Raw genomic sequence first — 15,738 nt, 5'->3', positions numbered from 1 at the left:
GAGCGCTGACTGGTGTGTTTATAATACTTTAGATAGACACAAAAGTTCTCCAAGTCCCCAACCAACCCAGAAGCCCAGCTAGCTTCACCTCTTATTAGCATTCACTGCAGGACTTTGCAGCACCTAGCCAGGGCACTCCGGCAGCCCAGAGGGAGCTCATGGCCTGATCAAGCCCAGCAGGCACCAGCCAGCCACACCCGAGTACCGGCCCGCAGAGCCTGCGCCCACCCAGAACCCGTGCGGGCCCAGCAGCCCCAGCTCCCACCCGCGCCTGTCCCTCCACACCTCCCCGTGAGCAGAGGGAGCCGGCTCCGGCCTTGGCCAGCCCCCGAGAGGGGCCCCCACAGCACACCAGTGGGCTGAAGAGCTCTTTGAGTGCAGCCAGAGTGGACGCCAAGCCCAAGGAGTCGCTGAGAGCAAGCGAGGGCTCCTAGCACATTGTCATCTCTCAATATCTTCTGTAAATATATCACACTGTATCAGTAAAAAATAAGGCATTTTCCTCAAACTTGACCATAATACAATTATTAAAACAAACAATTAACAATACTTTATTAATACTATCAACTACCAAGTCAGTGATTTTTCCCATGTTCGTCTTACAATTTTTCAGTAAATTGCTTGAGTCCAAGTAAATTCCATATATTACAATTGGTTGAGATGTCACTTAATGTCCATTTTAACTTATATGTTTCCTTTCTGCCTTTCTTTTTTTCTTCTTTGAAAAAATTTTTAAGAAGTGAATTGTCTCTGTTCTGTGAATTTTTCCCAAAGTCTGCATTTTGTTGATAACATCTCCATGGTGTTGTTTAAAATGTTCTTCTGTCTCTTGAATTTTCTATAAATTAGTAGTTAGATCTAAAGGCTTCATCAGATTTACATTGTATTTTATGTTCTTTGTTTTTTCCGGCAAGACTTTATAGGTGGAGATGTATATTTCCTTCTCGAGACACGTAATGTCTGGTTGTCTCTTTTCATGACATTATCAGCTATTGATGACAACTTCTCAGATACACTAGTATTCTACCAGTTACAAAGGATGGTATTTTAAATTTTATCATTCTTCCTTCGTTTGTTAGCAGCTGAATACTTCTCTAAAGAGAAATTTTCTCACATCATTATCCAGAGGTATAGATTTTATAAGAAGGCATGATAAATGCTTGCTTCTGTTGGTTTTTCAACTTTCAAAATACTGAATTCTTTCACCAGCAACCTTCAAAGAATCTAATGAGGCCAGGCCTGGTGGCTCACACCTGTAATCCCAGCACTTTGGGAGGCTAAGGTGGGTGGATCACAAGGTCAGGAGATCGAGACCATCCTGGCTAACACGGTGAAACCCTGTCTCTACCAAAAATACAAAAAATTAGCGGGGGGTGGTGGCGGGCACCTGTAGTCCCAGCTACTTGGGAGGCTGAGGCAGGAGAATGACGTGAACCCAGGAGACGGAACTTGCAGTGAGCCCAGATGGTGCCACTGCACTCCAGCCTAGGGGACAAAGCAAGACTCTGTCTCAAAAAAATAAAAAATAAAAATAGAAATAAAAAATAAAAAGCAGCTAATGAATTTTTTAGTATGATAATGACTTTATGGAAGTAAACTTATTTGATGTGTTTCTCTCCTTTGCACGTATTATCCTTACTGATGCTCGAATTGCCCCATCTTCAGTCAACTGAAACTTACTGAGGTCTTGCCAAGGACTTTTAAAAGAAAACTACAAAAAAAATTCCGGTAGAAATTTCAAGGTCTTCCTGAGCAGCACATTAAAAACTCCCTTCCTTTGTAGAGTCCTTTATAGAGTACAAATGCTCTATCATTTTATTTGGTCATCTCCAAAGTAAAAATAACACTGGCGGTCAGCTCTCAGGCGATAGATGGTGGTGTCCACATTGTGCAGAAGAGTACACAGAGCCCAGATAATTGAAGCCACTCTGCCTGTGTCACCAGGGCTACTTGATAGTAAAGCTGTGGTGAGATATCAGGTCCAATTTCAGGGCTCTTAACATTGTAACTTAATAAAGCTAAGCCACATTTTCCTCATGCTTATTATTTTTTATTGTTCCTTTATACTTATTATGGAGAACAATCTTAGGCACTTGCTAGGTACTTGACAAAGCAAATGTGGAATGACAAGAACATTGATACCCCTTCCTGTAGAACATTTTCATGTTACAGGCTACCATGGTGAATTATATATTATGTTATATTTTCTCCTGTTTGGCACCCAGTACATAAAGCTCAACAAAAAGTCCATTCTCCAGGATGGAGAAAGATTAAGAAAGTGTTGCAAGTCAGCATTTTACAGAGAGAAAATTTTATTTTAACAAACTCTAGTCAGTTGGTTGAGCAAATGTAGGGAGAAGGTGAAAGAAAAGAGTTTTTAAATGATTTTTTTTCAGACAATCTTTTTCTGAAAAAGAATAGGAACTTTGATATGTGTCTTACCACTGTTGTACGTTTTGCTCTAAGCCAATAAACTGGATATTTTTCCTGCTGGCTGCAGACATAAAATGAGCATAATATCTTAAGCATATTTCAAGTAGATTAGCTGCAATTGTAATGTTGAAAACGGTCAAATGCTCTGAAACCATTAGCTTCTTTCCTCCATTACACTGCAGGGCTTAGTGGGGTTGGGAGTAAGTGGGAATTTGCTGAAGAGTCAAGCAGTGATTTTGTTCTCCAAGCAAGGTAACATTTACATAATAAGGTGAAATAAAATGTTTCTCCTAATGACTGTTTAAAGAAACAATTGACTAAAAAAACAAATAAGCGTGATTCAAATTAACATCAAGGCAAAAGTATTTTAGCAAAAGAATAACAGATGCCAATAACCTCTTTCCACATTTGTTTCCTCTTACTAAAGCTGTTCCCTTCTAATAGAAAGGGGCCTCTGGTTTGCTTAATATGCTATAAGAAATTAAGTGGATACCACAACAATGTGAAACATCTTAATGAAAAGCTAAAATTGAAATCAGCCACGTTGTAACAGATATCTTGATGCACAAATGTCTTACACCAAAAGTCTAGATCACAGGTTAGAACGTATTTTCAGCAAAGGAATAGATAGTAATTATTTTAGACTTTGCAGGAAACTACTGAACTCTGCCATCAACATGTGAAAGAGCCATATACAATATACAAACAAATGGACAGGGCTGTATTCTGATACAACTTAATTATAAAACTGTTTACAAAAACAAGCAGCAAGGCAGATTTGGTGTAGGAGCCATGGTTTGCAGACCTCTGATATGGATGATAGCACAATAGCTTACTTTCATCTGAGAATTTGGCACTTAGTTGTAGGGTGAGAGTAAAGGTGCAGACTATAGAATATTTTTTTTAAAGAACTGGGCTACCTAAGGGGCCACAGCTCAAATTTCTAAAGGTTGAAGAATTTCAATTCCATGAGAAATGTAGGTACATATGAGGCATTTGGAAGGGGTGGAACTGTAGCTAAGCAGAAAGAACCAAGTGTCAAAGAATCCTGTTACTGAGGTGTACCTGATTGTCACCACGTGGAAATGTACAAGATCACCATCTCCACTAATTTTTCTATGAAATCTCCCTATTTTTAAATGCTGGAAAATAATGGAAAATTTTTAAGACATTGTACAGATAAACTGAATCAAATCTCAGGATATCCAAAGAAGTACCAAGGAGGCACATAGTAGGTTCTCAGTATGTTGGTGTTGGAAAGGAATATGGGTGGGAAGGAAGAAGAAAGGGAGGGAATGCAGCAGAGAAGGAAAAAAAGGAAAAAGAAAAAAGAAAAGGAGACAGACAAAACCATTCCCTAAACACCAGTTTTTAAACTCTGGGCAAGAGATTACACACTAGTCATTCATACTTGGTAATAGCTCTAGCCTGATGACATGGTACGTGTTAGAAGAGAGGAGATGTTTTATATTTGTTTAACCAAAGTGCTGTTTTCAACTGAATAGAAATGAAATAAATTAAAGTCCAAGATGGTGAAAGAAGAAATCTCCATTTTTGTTCACTGCCCTCACTGTGAGACACAGGACAAGTGTTCATCTTTAGCCTCAGCACGTCTATATTAATATTCTTTTGCATGAGATCAGCTGGGGAGCTTTGTAAAAATTCCAGAGTCCCAAACCCCAGAGATTCTGACTTAATGGATACAGACAGTGGCCCAGACTTCAATATTTCTTTTTAAAGTATCATATGTTATTCTAGAGCACAGCCAGACCAGAGAACCACTATTCTAAACTAAGCATACATAGTGTTAGGATTTGGATTTAGAAGAGTAGACGACACAGAATTGCTTCAGATTGCCGTTAAGTGACATAGCCAGTAAGGATATGTTTTGGAATTGAATCATCCAGGAAGTTCAACAGTCAACACAAGGATGCTCCCTCACCTTTCCCCAAAGGATTACCTGACCCATGTCTCAGATCAGAGGTTGGCAACTGCCTGCTTTTGTATGGCCTCTGAGGTAAGAATATTTTTTATATGTTTAAATGATTGGGAAACATTTTTAAAAGAATACAGTTAGTGACATGTCAAAATTCTATAACATTGTAATTTCAGTGTCTATACATAAAGTTTTACTGGAACACTGCCAAGTGCACTCATTTATGTTTTATCTATGGTTGCCTTCACTCTACAGTGGCAGAGTTGAATAATTACAACAGGGACTGTGAGTGCCACAAAGCCCTGAATATTTACTATCTGTTTTTTTACAGAAAAGGTTTGCCAACCCATGTTTTAGAGGGAAGACTAACAAATATAACAAACAACTTCGATGTCTCAGTGGGTTAACCCAACAAAAGTTTATTTCCCCCCACCATGTAACACTAACACAGGCTCCTTCCATCTGTTTCCAAAATTCTTAACCTCTTTCTGCCTTGGATACTGGGCAGTCTGGTGTAGTCTGTCAACACTTTTCCACAGTAGTAGTTTTAAAATGCATAAAATAAAATTCATGGGATTTAAAGAAAATTACATTAAAACTCAGTGATCAAACTGTTTAAAAACAAATTTAATATGTAGTACTATACATGCTTCATTATTAAAGTATTAAATAACAAAATCTAGCAGCAAGTTTAATAACTCATACTTTTTAAGGAGTCTTGAAGGTAAAAATACTTTGAAATATCTGCAACAACTATAATGTGATATGAAAAATCTGTAATTTCTCTAGGTAACAAAGTCATAGGTACTTGTAATAGCATGGTGGTGATTTGCCTACATTCATACTAGAAGGAAGTGCTAAATTCAAGTTACAGTTTCCTGAAAATACAAACGTAGACTTTTCTAACCAAGTTAGAAAATGGTTGAACTCCTTGAATTTTATCCATAGACTAAGGGGTCCTTGGATTCCAAGCTAAAAATACCTGAGAGGTTCCTACATTTCAGGGCCTATGAAACCTTCCATAGAGCCTCTGCTTCCTAACAGCAAGCAAAGAAGAGAGAACAAGCTCAGAGGACCACGCGAGAGATGTTAAAGGACAGGCTTGGAAGTGGTATAAAATACAACTGCCCACAATCCATTAAGCAGAACTCTGGCTTATGGCCCCACCTAACTGTAGGGAAAACTGGGGGAAAAAAAAAAAAAAAAAAAAAAAAAAAAAAAAAAAAAAAAAAAGTCCAATTGTACACCTAGGAAGGAAAAGAGATGGTTTGCTGAATGCCCATTCAGTGCCCACCATAACCTCCTCTCCAGGGTACTCCTCTCCAGAAAGCTATTGGAAGCCATATAAGTTGGCTCAAGTTGCCAATAAGAACATCAAAGCCTAAGTAGCTTTAACAACAGACATTTATTTCGTCACAGTTCCAGAGGCTGGGAAGTCCAAGATCAAGGTGCTGGCCAATTTGTTATCTCTCAAGGGCTTTCTTCCTGGCTGGTCGATGGCTGCTTTATCACTCTGTCCTCATATGGCAGAGAAAGAACACACACAGTCACCCTGGGGGCTAGGTCTTCAACATACGAATTTGGGAGAAATACAATTCAATCCATGGCAGACGCCATGTTGAGTTCTTCTTTAATAATTAAAGAAGGGAAGATGTTTTGTTCAGAGTCTTCCTAGTTGCTTGATCCCATTATGGTAAACAGCTCACATTTTTCCATTTTCATGTTTTATCCTGAAGCAACAGAGCATTACATTAATTGACTTGTCTTATTAATTCAATAATCTGCTTCCAGGATGAAATGCTTAGCTATGCTTGTTTGTTTTGGGCCCTTTTTTGGTTATTGGGTGAAAGCTTCGAGGCTTAAACTGCTCTGACGTTTTTCACAATCACTGAAAAATTTTATGCACTGGTGAAGATTCACCACATTTGGAATGACTTCAAACTGCTAGTTTCTCATTATATTATAATTTAATTCCCACTTTTTAGTATGATAAGGAAATATTGAGTGGTTCACATATTGTAGTAGGATATTTGCTTATAGTTAGAGCTGTGTTTTAGCATTTATTGTGAATGGCATTCAATGCAGTTAAATGTGATAGCCTTAAATAAAGCCAAAATAAACAAACACGTGACAATAACAACTCTAGCTGAAAACAGAGAAATGTGGGCTTCGCATACTTTTTTCAAATTTATTTTTTAATTGACATAAAAATTATATATACTTATCATGTACAACATGAGATATTGGAGTATATACACATTGTGGAATTGCTAAATCTAGCTAATTAACAAACCAAGTACTTCCTATCATTATTTTTGTGGTGAGAATGCTTAAAGTCCACTTTCTTAGCACTTTTCAAGAATACAATATATTGTCATTAACTATAGTCACCAGACTATACAAAAGATCTCCGAACTTATTCCTCCCATCTAGCTGTAAGTATATAGCTATTGACCAACATTTCCCTACCTCACTTCCTCCTAACCACCCCAGCCTCTGGTAGACACCATTCTACTCTCTACTTCTATGAGATCAATTATTTCAGGTTCTGCTTATGAATGAAATCATGTAGTATTTATCCTTCTGTACCTGCTTTAATTCACTTAACACTGTGTGCTCCAGGTTCATCCATATTGCCACAAATGATAGAATTGCCTTCTCTTTAAATGGCTGAATAGTACTCCATTATGTATATATACAACTTATTTTATTTAACCGTTTGTCTGTTATCGGACACTTAAGTTGATTCCATATTTTGTGCTGCAGTAAACATGGGAGTTCAGCTATCTCTTCAACATACTGATTTCATATCCTTTGGATACATACCCAGTAGTGGGATTGCTGGATCACACAGTAATTCTATTTTTAATTTTTTGAGGAACCTCTATACTGTTTTCCATAATGGCGGTACATTCTCACCAATAGTGCACAAGTGTTCCCTTTTTTCCACATCCTTGTCAACACTAGTTATCTTCTATCTTTTTTATAATAGCCATTTTTCAGGAGTGAGGGAATATCTCACTTTTGTTTTGATTTGCATTTCCCTGGTGATGGCTGTTGTGGATAATTTTTTCATAAAGCTGTTGGCCATTTGTATGTCTTCTTTTGAGAAATGTCTATTCTTTTTTTTCCTCCTTTTTGAATCAGGATTTTTTCTTGCTATTGAGTTGTTTGAGTTCCTTTTAGATTCTGGATATTATTAACTCCTTAGCGGATCTCTTCAACATACTGCAGAAACACAACAAAGGATTTTTAATTTTTTATGTTAATTTTTATGTGTTTTTAATTTTTCTAATTTTTAATGTAATCCTATTTGTCTAATTTTGCTTTTGTTGCCTGTGATTTTTAGGTCATAACCAGAAAATAATTGCCCACATCACAAATGTCATGTAGCTTTTATCCTATGTTTTATTTGAGTAGTTTCATAGATTCAGGACTTAAATTGAAATCTTTAATCCATTTTGAATTGATTTTTGTATATGGCAAGAAATAAAGGTTTAATTTCATTCTTCTCCATGTAGATATCCAGTTTTTCCAACACAATTTACTGACATGACTGTCTCTTCACCATGATGTGTTCTTGGCACTTTGTCAAAAATCTGCTGGCTGTGAATGTATTAGTTTATTTCTGGGCTCACTATTCTGTTCTACTTGCCTATGTGTCTGTTTTTATGCAAGTGCCATGTTGTTTTGATTACTATAGGTTTGCAGTATATCAGGTAGTGTAATGTCTCCAGCTTTGTTCTTTTTGCTCAAGATTGCTTTTGCTATTCAGGGTCTTTTCTTGTTGTTGTTCCATATAAATTTTAGAATCGTTTTTTGCATTTCTGTGAAGAATGTCTTGGTATTTTAATAGGAATGGCATTAAATCTGTACATCACTTTGGATAGTATAGGCATTTTAACAATGTTAATTCATGCAATCTAAGCATGGGATATCTTTCTGTTTATTTGTATCTTTAATTTCTTTCATCAATATTTTATAATTTTCAGTATAGAGTTCTTTCTCCTCTGATAATTTATTCCTAAGAATTTTAATTTTTGTAACTATTATAAACGTTTTCTTGACTTTTTTTTTTTTTTTTTTGACGGTGTCTTACTTTGTAACCCAGGCTGGAGGGCAGTAGCACAATCATAGTTCACTGCTGCCTTGCACTTTGAAGCTCAAGGGATCCTCCTATATCAGCCTACCAAGTAACTGAGACTACGGGTGCACACCACCATGCTTGGCTAATTATTTTTAAATTTTTTTTGTAGATACAGGCAGGGCCTCACTATCTTGCCCAGTTTGGTCTCGCACTCCTGAGCTCAAGTGATCCTCCCACCTCGGTCTTTCAAAGCACTGGGATTACAGGCATGAGCCACCATGCCTGACCTTGACTTCTTTTTTAGAGAGTTCACTGTTAGTGTATAGAAATGTTGATTTGTGTATGTTAACTTTGTATCCTGCAACTTCACTGAATTTGTTTTTTAGTTCTCACAGCTTTTTGATGGAATCTGTTGAGTTTTCTATGTATAGATCAAGTCATCTCCAAATATGGACAATTTAACTTCCTCCCTTCCAATTTGGATGCCTTTTATTTCTTTCCTTTTCTTAATTGCTTTAGCTAAAACTTCCAGTATTATCATGAATACAAGTGGCAAGAGTGGTCATCCTTGTCTTATTTCAGACTTTAGAGGAAAACTTTCAACTTTTCCTTGTTCTGCATAATGTTGGCCATGAGTTTGTCATATATGGCCTTTATTTGTGTTAAGACACATTCTTTCTATACTTAATTTGTTGAGAGTTTCTATAATGGAGAAATGTTACATTTTGTGAAATCATTTTTTATACCTATTGAAATGATCATATGATTTTTGTTCTGCATTCTTTTAATGTGATGTATCATGTTTATAGATTTGTGTATGTTGAACCACCCTTGCATCCTTGAAAGGAAACTCACTTCATCATGGGGAATGATCTTTTCAATGAACTATTGAATTCTGTTCGCTGGTATTTTGTTTAGGATTTTTACATCTATGTTCATTAGGGATATTAGACTATTGTTGTAGTTGTTGTAGTTGTTGTGTCTTAGTCTGGTTTTGGTATCAGGGTAGTGATGACCTTGCAGAATGAGTTTGGTAGTATTCCTACCTCTTTAATTTTTTGAAGAGTTTTCTAAGAATTGGTACTACTTCTTTAAATGTTTGATGTAAATAAGCAGTGAAGCCATCAAGTCTTGGGCTTTTTTTGTTGGGAGACTTTTTATTACTGATTCAATGTCCTTACTATTTACTGGTCTGTTCAGATTGTCTGTTTATTCATAATTCAATCTTTGTATATCGTACATGTCAGAAATTTATCTATTTCTTCTAGATTATCCAATTTTTGGCATATAATTGTTCATAATAGTCTCTTATCCTTTGTATTTCTGTGGTATCAATTATAATGTCTCCTTTTTATCTATTTGATTTATTTGAGTCTTTTTTCTTCGTCTAGCCAAAGTGTTGTCAATTTTGTGTAGTTTTTCAAAACACCAACTGTTTGTTTCGTTGATATTTTCTATTGTTTTTCTAGTCTCTTCAGTTTACTTCTACTCTGTTCTTTATTATTTCTTTCCTTCTAGTAATTTGGGTTTTGGTTTGTTTTTGCTTTTCTTGTTCCTTGAGGGTTATCATTAGGTTGTTTATTTAAGATCGTTCTACTTTTTTGATGTAGGCGTTTATTGCTGTAAACTTTCCTCTTAGAACTGCTTTTGCTGTATCCCATTGGTTTTGGTATGTTATATTTCCATTTTCATTTGTTTCAAGAAATTTTTTTAAATTTTTAATTGCCGCATTTGTTGTTCAGTAGCATGTTGTTTAATTTCCATGTATGTGTGAATTATTTAAACTCCTTCTTTTGTTGATTTCTAGTTCTGTTCCATTGTGGTCAAAAAATATACTTGATAGTAATATGATTTCAATCTTTTTAGGTTTATTATGGTCTGTTTTGTGGCCTAATATATGATCTGTCTTGGAGAATGTTCCATGTGTAGTTGAAAAGAATGTGTATTGTGCTGCTGTTAGATAGAGTGTTCTGTACATGTCTGTTAAGTTCATTTGGTCTAGACTGTAATTTAAGTCCAATGTCTTCTTGTTGATTTTCTGTCTGGGTGATCTGTCATTGATGAAAATGAGGTGTTGAAATGCCCTGGTATTACTGTACGGGAGTCTACCTCTTCCTTCAGATCTATTAATATTTGCATCTTCTATTTCAGTACTCTAACGTTGGATGCTTATATATTTATAATTGTTATATCTTCTTGTTAAATTGACCCTTTTATCATTATGTGATGACCTTCTTTGTCTCTCATTATAGTTTTTGGCTTAAGGTCTATTTTATATCCAATTTAAGTATAACTATTCCTCCTCTCTTTTGGTTTCCATTTACATGGAGTATCTTTTTCTATCCCTTTACTTTTAGTCTGTGTGTGTCTTTCCTTATGTAGGCAGCAGATACTTGAGTCTGGTTTTGTAAAATTTATGCAGCCATGCTTTGTCTTTTAATTAGATAATTTAATCCATTTATATTCAAGGTAGTTATTTGTAGGTAAGGACTTAGCATTGCCATTTTGTTCATTGTTTTCTAGTTGTTTTGCAGATACTTTCCACCTTTTTTCCTTTCTTTGTAGTTCAGTGATTTTCTGTAGTAGTATGTTTTGATACCTTGCTTTCTATTTTTTGCATATCTGTTATAGGATTTTGCTTTGTGATTATCATGAGTCTTACAAAAATGTCTTTTAACAGATTGTTTTAAGCTGAAAACAACTTAATTTTAATTGCAAAAAAACCCCTCGGGGGTAAGATTGCCAACTAGACGCGGCCAGAGGGATCCTCTGCCACTGAAGGACTGGGACAGCAGGAGGAATGGCACACTCTTAGCACGTTTCAGAGGGAAGGCATTGAGACTGGACAGAGGGAAGACACAGATGCTGGGCTGAAGGGGGACAAAGCTGGAAACCATACATGAAGCTACTGTCCCTCTAGGCTCATTCCTGGCCACCAGTAACTCCTGGGGGAGGGGTGAGTTGAACAGGCAAGAAGCAACCCACTCTCACCACAGGCCTCTGGAATACAGGTGGGAGGAGACCCTATGACCACCACAGACACTTGAGTTGGCAGGGAGACCTGCTTAGAGAAGTTGTAGGAGCAGAACTCCAACCAGAGTGGAGCCCAGTGGGTTTGGTGCAGGAGCATCTATAGTGGAGCACAGCCAGGAATGGCTACCACACTAGGCTTAACCTGCTCCCCTAAGACACTTTGACCCTAGGGGGAACTGTCAGACCTGAACTCTGCAGGATGGTCTTGCCTTAGAGATGGGGCCACTCCAATCCAAGCAACCCTCAGTTTACTGGCCTCTCCCAGGGCCCCAGCCTGGCCACTCTTTCTTGCAGTACAGTCTCGGTTGTCCAGGAAATACCTCCTAGGGGCCCACATTATAGCTCTTGTGCTGGTAGATCATACCTGACAACAAAGAGCTGCAGCAGAGTGGCCCCTACAGACACACACAAGCCTGCCCATGCCCTTCCCCAACTGCAGCCTCCCTCATGCTGCATTGCCTGCATGCACTCACCCACAGCCATACCCCAGATTTCTTTGATGGTGAGTGTGTGCACAGGCAGACCTTGGCACACTCCCATCGGCCACACATCGCCATTGCTATTAGAGTGTTGGTGCCCAGAGCCCACCAGCCCCACACACACCAGCACCCCATACCTGCCAGCACCCAAGCCCACAGTGACACTACTGCCCGCCCAAAATTAGTCACAGAGAACAGTGGACCCACCCCTATCCTGAGCAGTCACTGCCATCTGCATAAATGCACACAGAGGACACACACAGTCCTGCATCCACCAGCACCCCACCACTGTGTTCACATCACCATCAGCATGAACACATAGACACCATTGGGTCCCCCTGTCACCCCACGCTGTACTGCCATCACCACTGCTGTGAATGCCTGCATGGAGGCCAGCAGCCCACCACTTGCTAGCACTCTGCCACAGCTGACAATTGTGCACCCTGCCATGCTGCCACTGCCACTGATGCTGACACATACAAATGAGGATGGATCCCACAGCCACCACACTGTGTAACACATTGGCTGGCACCACCCATTGGAATATTGTGACTGGCAGGCTGGGAGGACCTCAGCCCTTCCAGTGCAACAGGTTCGTAACCTCAAGGAACCAGAGAATAAAGCTGGGGCCCAATACCAGTCCCCTTGAGTTACAACATGCATTCCAGCAGTCCTAAGCTGAGCTTTGGTCCCCTAAAATCTTCCAGAAATGAAGCCAGTCAATTGAAACTACCTTATACCACAATCAAACCTCCAAGGTCACCAAATAGAATAAAAGAAAAATAACCTATCCAAGGGACAGCAACTTCAAAGTTTGAAGGAACATCAGCCCACAGAGATGAGAAAGAACCAGGATAAGAACTCTGCCAACTGAAAAAGCCAGAGTGCCTTCTTTCCTCCAAATGACCATATAGTTCTCCAGCAAGTGTTCTTAACCAGGCTGAGATGTCTAAAATCACGGAAATAGAATTCAGAATATGGATAGGAAGGAAGATTATTGAAGTTCAGGAGAACATCGAAACTCAATCCAAGGAAACTAAGAAACACAATAAAGTAATACAGGAGCTGACAGACAAAATAGCCAGTATAGAAAACAATTTAACCAACCTGATAGAGCTGCAAAACACACTACAAGAATTTTATAATGCAGTTTCAAGTATTAATAGAAAAACCGACCAAGTTGAGGAAAGACTCTCAGAGCTTGAAGACTACTTGTATGAAATAAGACATTACACAAGAATAAAGAATAAAAGAAATAAAAGAATGATTAAAATCTCCAAAAAATATGAGATTATTTAAGAGACCAAATCTATGACACACTGGTATCCCTGAAAGAGATAGGGAGAATGGAAGCAATGTGGAAAATGTATTTCAGGATATCATCCATGAGAACTTCAACCTAGCTAAGAGGCCAACATTCAAATTCAGGAAATGCGGAGAACATCTACACGATAATTCACAAGAAGATCACCTCAAGACACATAATCTTCAGATTCTCCAAGGTTGAAATGAAGGAAAAAATGTTAAAGGCAGCTAGAGAAAAAGGACAGGTCACCCACAAAGGGAAGCTCAACAGACTAAAAGTGGGCCTCCCAGCAGAAACCCTACAAGCCAGAAGAGATTGGGGGCCTATATTCAACCTTCTTAAAGAAAAGAAATTCCAGCCAAGAATTTCATATCCAGCCAAACTAAGCTTCATAAGTGAAGGAGAAATAAGACCCTTTTCAGAAAAACAAATGCTGAGGGAATTTGTTACCAATAGACCTGCCTTATAAGAGCTCCTGAAAGAAGCACTACATATATAAAGGAAATACCATTAGCAGCCACTACGAAAACACACTGAAGTACACAGACCAATGACACTATAAAGTAATCACACAAGCAAGTCTACATAATAACCAGCTAACAACATGACAACAGGATCAATTCCACACATATCAATACTAACCTTGAATCTAAATGAGCTAAATGCCCTCAATTAAGAGGCACAGAGTGGCAAGTTGGATAAAGAAGCACAACCCATTGGTAGGCTCTTTTCAAGAGGCCCATCTTACATGCAGTGACATACATAGCCTCAAAATAAAGGGGTAAAGAAAAATGTATCAAGAAAATGGAAAACAGAAAAAAACAGGAGTTGTAATCCTAGTTTTTGATGAAACAGACCTTAAACCAACAAAGGTCAAAAAAGACAAAGAAGTACATTACATAATGATAGTTCAATTCAACAAGAAGATCGAACTATCCTAAATATATATGCACCCAACACAGGACCACTTAGATTCATAAACAAGTTTTTAGCAACATTCAAAGAGACTTAGACTCTTAGGAAACTTCAGTACCCCACTGGCACTATTAAATACATCATCGGTGCAGAACATTAACAAGATATTTAGGACCTGAACTCAGCACTGGACCAAGTGAATATGATAGACATCTACAGAACACTCCACTAGAAAAACAACAGAATATATATTCTTCTCATCGCCACATGGCACATAATCTAAAATCAACCACACAATTGGACATTAAAAACATCTTCAGCAGACACAAAATAAATGAAATCATGCCAACCATTCTCTCAGACCACAGTGCAATAAAATTAGAAGTCAAGACTAAGAAAATAACTCAAAACCATACAATTATATGCAAATTAAACAACCTGCTCCTGAATAGCTTTTGGGTAGATAATGAAATTAAGGCAGAAATCAATTTCTTCGAAACTAGTAAGAGCAAAGATCTAAAATATCAGAATCTCTGGAACACAGCTAACAAAATGTTAAAGTGGGCATTTACAGTACTAATTTGTCCACATTGGGCGGATCATGAGATCAGGAGTTCAAGACCAGCCTGGCCAACATGGTGAAACCCCGTCTCTACTAAAAATACAAAGATTAGCTGGACATAATGGTGCATTCCTGTAATCCCAGCTACTCAGGAGGCTGAGGCAGGAGAATTGCTTGAACAGAACCTGGGAGGTGGAGGTTGCAGTGAGCCGAAATCGTGCCATGCACTCCAGCCTGGGCTACAGAGTGAGACTCTGTTTAAAAAAAAAAAAAAAAAGAAAAAGAAAGACAAAAAACAGAAAGACCTCAAAATAACAACCTAATATTACAACAAAAAGAACTAGTGATGCAAGAACCATCTAACCCCAAAGCTAGCAGGAGACAAGAAATAACAAAAATCAGAGCTGAACTGAAAGAGACTGAGACCTATGAAAACCATTCAAAAGATCAACAAATTCAGGAGCTGGCTTTTTGAAAAAAAAAATAATAAAATAGACCACTAGCTAGACTAACAAAGGAGAAAAGAAAGAAGATTCAAATTAACACAATTATAACTGGTAAAGGGAATGTTATCCCTGACCCCACAGAAATACAAATAACCATCAGAAGCTACTATGAACACCTCTGTGAACACAAACTAGAAAATCTATAAGAAATGGATAAATTCCTGGACACATACACCTTCCCAAGACTAACCCAGGAAGAAATTGAATCTGTTAATAGACCAATAATGACACGCAAAATTGAATCAGTCTACCAACCAAAAAATGCCCAGGATGAATTCACAGCCAAATTCTACCAGATGTACAAAGAAGGACTTGGTACCATTCCTGCTGAAACTAAACAAAATTGAGGAAGGACTCCTCCCTAACTCTTTTTATGAGGCCAGCATCATCCTGATATCAAAACCTGGCAGAGACACAACAACAAAAAGAAAACTTCAGGCCAATATCCCTGATGAACATTGATGCAAAAACATGCAACAGT

This window comes from Chlorocebus sabaeus, chromosome 22 (assembly GCF_047675955.1).
Source record: "Chlorocebus sabaeus isolate Y175 chromosome 22, mChlSab1.0.hap1, whole genome shotgun sequence".
NCBI lineage: Eukaryota > Metazoa > Chordata > Mammalia > Primates > Cercopithecidae > Chlorocebus > Chlorocebus sabaeus.
The sequence above is the reverse complement of the archived record's forward strand: the minus strand, read 5'-3'. Positions refer to the sequence as shown.